At 36.1% G+C, this 5,853-nt stretch overlaps 1 protein-coding gene across 1 annotated transcript in view; it reads left to right on the top strand.

The window, feature by feature from the left end:
- The window catches only part of LOC111454067, a 15,246-nt gene that overhangs the window by 7,025 nt on the left and 2,368 nt on the right, over positions 1-5,853 (top strand). The gene's annotated exons all lie outside the window — the stretch shown is intronic.

The following is a 5,853-nucleotide window of genomic DNA, read 5'->3' as shown; positions in this document are numbered from 1 at the left end:
ATTGGACACCTGTAGATAAAAAAAAAAAAAAAAAAAAAAAAACTGCACAAGGGTGGAACATTGTTACACCATTATAAAGCATGAAGAGAGAGATATTCATCAATGCTTCTGGGCTTCTTTCCTTGTTCTGAAATATATATTTTTTTTTGATAAGATTTTTCTGAAATATTTTTGAATTCTGCTCATTTCAAAGCACCCAAATAAATGCTCAGTTGATACGCAGCCATATGACTCTCTTAGCTTGCCTGAATTCAGCCAATCAGTCATACTGTAGGGGATGGCGAAGGGTCAACCATTGCTTCAAAAAATTCATCCATATTTTTGAGGTGAAAGTACCTATGCACAGATAAATGCGTAGGTGGCTCATTATCTGCTTTACAAAGGGAGCACCAATTGGGGGATTGGTCGATCCATGTGCATCTTCTTTGCACTTGATAGTTGGAAGGAAAGAGTGACTGAGCTCCCAATGAAGATATTTGATCTTTCTTGGGCTTATTCTTTCCATGTAATCTTGTAGAGAGTTGCTGCAGGATAATACTTCCTTGTGTTAAGGCTGTGGCGCAAAAAGACTAATTGGTAGTCCCTTACTTAAGGTGGATCTGAAAGTAAACCAATTAATGACAAAATAACCAGCCAACGAATATACTAACAGCTCAACTACCAAGTCCAATTACCAACTAAGAACGAACAAACTCAAAACCAAAATTATAGGATTAAACCTTAATCATGATATTTCCACATCAAGGCAACAACAAAACTTTTAGACACATTATCTACTAGAAGATTTCTCAACCTTAGATCTGAAGCCAAATGATGTGCGTCCTATTACTCTTTGTAAAGGTAAACATATGTACCTTTCCTATTTTCCTCTTTTATTCCTTAGTTCTATTTCAATTCCTAAGTCTGCTCATAAAGTTGTATCTCATCTTTGCTCGTATGATGTAGATAGATGATTGGTTTAGATGATAGTACTACTTTAAACTTTAGTATTTTCTTTTGGAGGAAAGAAGGGATTGGGTGTAAATGGATGTTTGCAATCAAGTTCAACTTTGATGGATTGGCTACTTGACTGAAGAATGTGGTCTTATGCTCAGAACATTGAATTTGTGGATATCAATTGTTGATTGAGCTTGGTTTAAGCATCACAATTGGACCAAGTTGTGGTGTGACAGTTGAGTTGCTTGATGTATTGCGTCCAACTCTAATGATCACTCTTAAAATCTTTCCAATCAGTCTCCTTAAGTTTCCCCGTTGCTACATCATGTGCTTGTTCGTTACATGTGTGTGAGTATGCTAGCAGGTTTTAATACATGATGCTTGCTTCCATCCAACCTTGTTAGATACAAATGTTGGCTTTCTCCTTCATGCATCATGGTGGGCCGTCCTTTCAAGAAAGAGAAAGATCCATGGGTTCTCTTGACTAGAGCTTTTATTGAGGCTTATGGTTGGAAAAGAACAATTGAACCTTAAACAGCAATTTCCTTTCATTTGATACAAGGTAGATTACGAAGGGGAGATAAAGAACCTCCATATCGGTAACAAAGACTTAAGCATCAACCATTTGCAGCGGATGACATAATTCTCTTCTCCAAATGGTTAGATGTCTCATCCACAAAAAAAAAAAAACATGTTTTTCTACGATGCAACCTTTAGAAGATTCTAAAGAAAAACATCAACCTCTAAAAAAAACAGAGATCATAGGCATCAATGTTAACATAGAGGATATCTACGACTTCGCTAACATATATAGTTGTAATAAGGGTGAATGACCGAATATCTACATGGGGCTGCCCCTAAATGGAAACCCCAAATCCTTCTCCTTCTAGAAGACCACTAATGAAAAAATAGAAAGAAGATAATCAACATGGTCATCATACTCCACTTCCAAAGGTGGAAGGATCATCCTAATACAAGCCACATTGTCCAACCTACCTATTTATGACATGACTCTATTCAGAATGCCACAAAGTGGCTATGTAAATAGAAAGATTATTCAGAAACTATCTATGGAAAGATGACCCACATCTTGTTCGATGGAATAGCATAAACCTCCTGTTAGACAAGGGAGGTATTGGCCTATATTCAATGAAAGAGAAGACCAGAGCCCTCCTCGAAAAATGAATATGGAGATATTATTATGGAAGTACTGCCTTGTGGTGGAATCTTATAAAGGTTAAAAATGCTCTTACATCATGTACAAATCAGTCTTCGACCTTTTACAAAAGGGCCATGGAAGTATGTAAAAAAAGCATCAAAACCTTATCACCAATTGCATTCTCCATAGGGAGGGTGGGTGATGGAGGAAACACATATTTTTGGACTGACCATTGGATTGACAACACCGCGATAGCTTTGCGGTACCCTCTTTTGTATAGACGCTCCCATTGCAAGACGACTAAAATTAAAGAAGCATGGACAAATTTTTGGACCTGCAGCTTAGTAGGAACCTGAAGGATAACGAAGCTATGGCGCTTTGCGGTACCCTCTTTTGTATAGACACTCCCATTGCAAGACGACTAAAATTAAAGAAGCATGGACAAATTTTGGGACCTGCAGCTCAGTAGGAACCTAAAGGATAACGAAGCTATGGAATGGGCCGAATTAAGCCTTAACCTTGCCCTGTGTTGTCTCAAGAAGTACTTATTAAAATTACTTCCTAGTGTTGACGGGACATTTTCCACACCAGCAAAGCAAAGACCAGCTATGGAATGGGCCGAATTAAGCCTTAACCTTGCCCTGTGTTGTCTCAAGAAGTACTTATTAAAATTACTTCCTAGTGTTGACGGGACATTTTCCACACCAGCAAAGCAAAGACCATATGGAAAGAAAATCACCCTAAAAAGGTGAAGTTTTTCTTGTTGGAAATGGTGCATAAAGCTATTAGCACAAGTGAAAACCTACCGTAAAGAATGCCTGACATGACTCTATTTTCAAATTGGTGCTCTTAAAGCAAGAAAGACAATGAATCACAAAACTACCTATTTAGGTCGTGTACATATGCTAATAGTTTATAGACAAAGATCCTCAATACCTTTGGATGACGCCTCACTTTCCCTAAAGAGGTATAGAAGTTATTGGAAATGGTCTTAAAGTATCACCCCTTCAAGAATGTCAAAGATCTGCTATGGATAACGAGTATTCACGGAGAAAATAGGCTACTTGTCTAATAAATGACCTTTCTTGAACTAAGATCTCTTCTGTAGGTTGTGCAATGGTGTCTTTTGAGTCCTAAAATAAATTAAAGGGAAAAAAAATTAAACTTTTTGCAAATTATTGCAGTTTTAACCAGGTGAGTTTTCAAACCAATGGCTGGCTCTTTTGGAAGTTGCACTCTACTACAATAATTTATTTATTATTTTTTTGTTATAAATGATTCAACTTACTCACTAGAAGCATTGATAAAAAGATGAAACAAAAAAATATGACATTTAATACAATAAAAATAAAAATCTAGGACATAGGACCTGACAAGGACACATCTATCAATTATACGTGCTTTCAAACTATCATTTTTTTTTAAATTTTTGTAAGAAACAATTTCATTGATGATCGAAATTTACAAAAGAGATTAATATCCATGGTGTTTACAAAAGACCTTCCCAATTTGCAACGAGGAAGGTATAACTATAGGAAGTAAAAATATTAGACAGTTTGCACCAAGATATAACTTGGTAAACAACATTGTCGAAAAGTTTTGTACAAGTCTGTGTCTTTTTTGCAAATATTCTTTGATTTCTTTCTTTCCACATATTCCAAAAGAAAGCCATGATGAAGTTTTCCATAGGAGGACTTTTGCATTCTTGAAAGGGTGGTACGTTAAGGTCATATCCAATAGATCCTTTACCTCCCTAGGAAATGTGAGATGCCATCCGAATATATTGAGAATTGTTGTCCAAAAATTATGAGCATATGTGCATTGCATGAATAAGTGTCTTTGTGATTCGTTTCCTTTGTTGTATAATGAACACTAATTTGGAGAAAATGTGATGTACCAACATTTCACGTTTCTTTGATCGTGACTTTTTTGCTATGAAAGAGCCGGTACAAAAGTGGATACCTCAAGGCTAGCATGGTGTTTTCAATCCATGAGTTGGTCTTAAAATGATGTGCTTCCTCCATCACTCACCCTATGGCAAGTTCGGTTGGTGGTGAGGTTTTTGATGTTTCATTATGTACTTCCAAGGCCTTTTTAGAAGATGGAGGGGGTTGATTTTTGTTTGATATAGGAGTATATTTGGTCTTTATAAGATTTCTCCCCAAGGCGTTTTCTTTGTGATGATACCTCTATATCCATTTGGCAAGGAGAGCTTTGTTCTTCTTTATCGAGAGAAGATTGAGGCCTCTCTTTTATGTTGGGAGGTTTATAATATTCCATCGAACAAGGTGTGAGTAATCTTTCCACAAGTAGTTTCTAAATTATCTTTCTATATCCGCTACCACTTTTTGTGGCATTTCAAATAGACATGTAGTAAGTGGAGAGGTTGGATAATGTGGATTGTATTAGGTTGAGTCTTTCACCTTTTGAAGTATAACATGATGACCAGGTTGACAATCTTCTTTCTATTTTTTCAATAATAATCTTTTAGAAGGAAAAAGATTTGTGGTTTCCTTTTAGAGGTAGTCCTAGGTACATATTTGGTCATTCTCCCTTTTTACACCCGTATATGCTAGCAAATTCTTCACTCATCTCTGTTCTAATATTGATGCCCATGGCCTCTGTTTTTTGGATATTGATATTTTGTCAAGAGAATCTTTCAAAGGTTTTAACCATCTCGATCATGTTTCTTCCAATCTGAAAACTGGAGGTGGGTTATGCTTAAGCCTTCACTACCAATCTGAAAACTTTTTATTTGTCATTCTGCTTTTGTCAGTAGTACATGATGAAAAGAAAAGGGGATAGTGGATCTCCTTGTCTCAGACCCCATGTGGCATAAATCTTCCCTCTCGGTCTTGTATTTTTGTTCACATTGCCACAATTTTAAATATTTAATATGCTTGATAAGTATTTAATACTAACCTAACAAGGTTTGGACTCATAAAACTTGTACATATCTAGTGTCCAACACATGTTCATTGTGATAACAAGTGGTGGAGTATCTGACTCATGTTGGTCATGAACATGTTACTCAAAGCGTTTGTGTTTTTTTGGCCTAATAAGCTATAGCTACACCTCTCCCTTTCTCATCTTTGAATTTCATTTCTCTCTAATCCTTCCTCTTATTTTCTCCTCTTTCATTTTTGACTCTCCCCTCAAGCTCGTCCTTTTGCATCTCTCTTCGTTTTTTTGGCTTTGTAACCCTCTCCATTCTTCTTCTCATCTCTCTTACTCTGTCACCCTCAGTTTCCCTCTCGACCTCCGTCACTCTCAGCATCAGTTTTGACCAAAATTGATCAATTGAATTGGGGAATGGTCAGTTTATACAAGTCTTAAAAAATTACTGATATCCAACCAACCAAAATTGAACAATTGTTTCTTTCAATGTCGGTTTGTGCCAAAAACCACAACAACCGGTTATGTGTACTTCGAAAGAAAAATAGAAAAAAGTTGCACCCAACTTAGTATGTCATGGGACAAAATATTGAAGTTAGATTTGTCATTTTGTTTGTGGAATATGAGTTTAAGATATCTTTACTGCAAGTTCAAATGTAGTACAAATAGTCTTTACCTTTGTTTACCTGAAGCCTCTTTAACGATTCTGTTTTAACTTATGGCACCACGTGGGTTCTATGTACTTGGCACTAGGAAATATTGTTCATAAATGTATTTGACAACATAACAGATGCAAGATCATGGCATAGAAATTTCACATTTCAAGCTTGATACAAGTAAAAAAAAAAAAAAAAAAAAAAAAA

The sequence above is a fragment of the Cucurbita moschata genome, unplaced genomic scaffold (genome assembly GCF_002738365.1).
Source record: "Cucurbita moschata cultivar Rifu unplaced genomic scaffold, Cmos_1.0 Cmo_Scf00016, whole genome shotgun sequence".
In the NCBI taxonomy this organism is placed as follows: Eukaryota; Viridiplantae; Streptophyta; class Magnoliopsida; order Cucurbitales; family Cucurbitaceae; genus Cucurbita; species Cucurbita moschata.
This window is presented reverse-complemented; position numbering and strand designations above follow the sequence as displayed.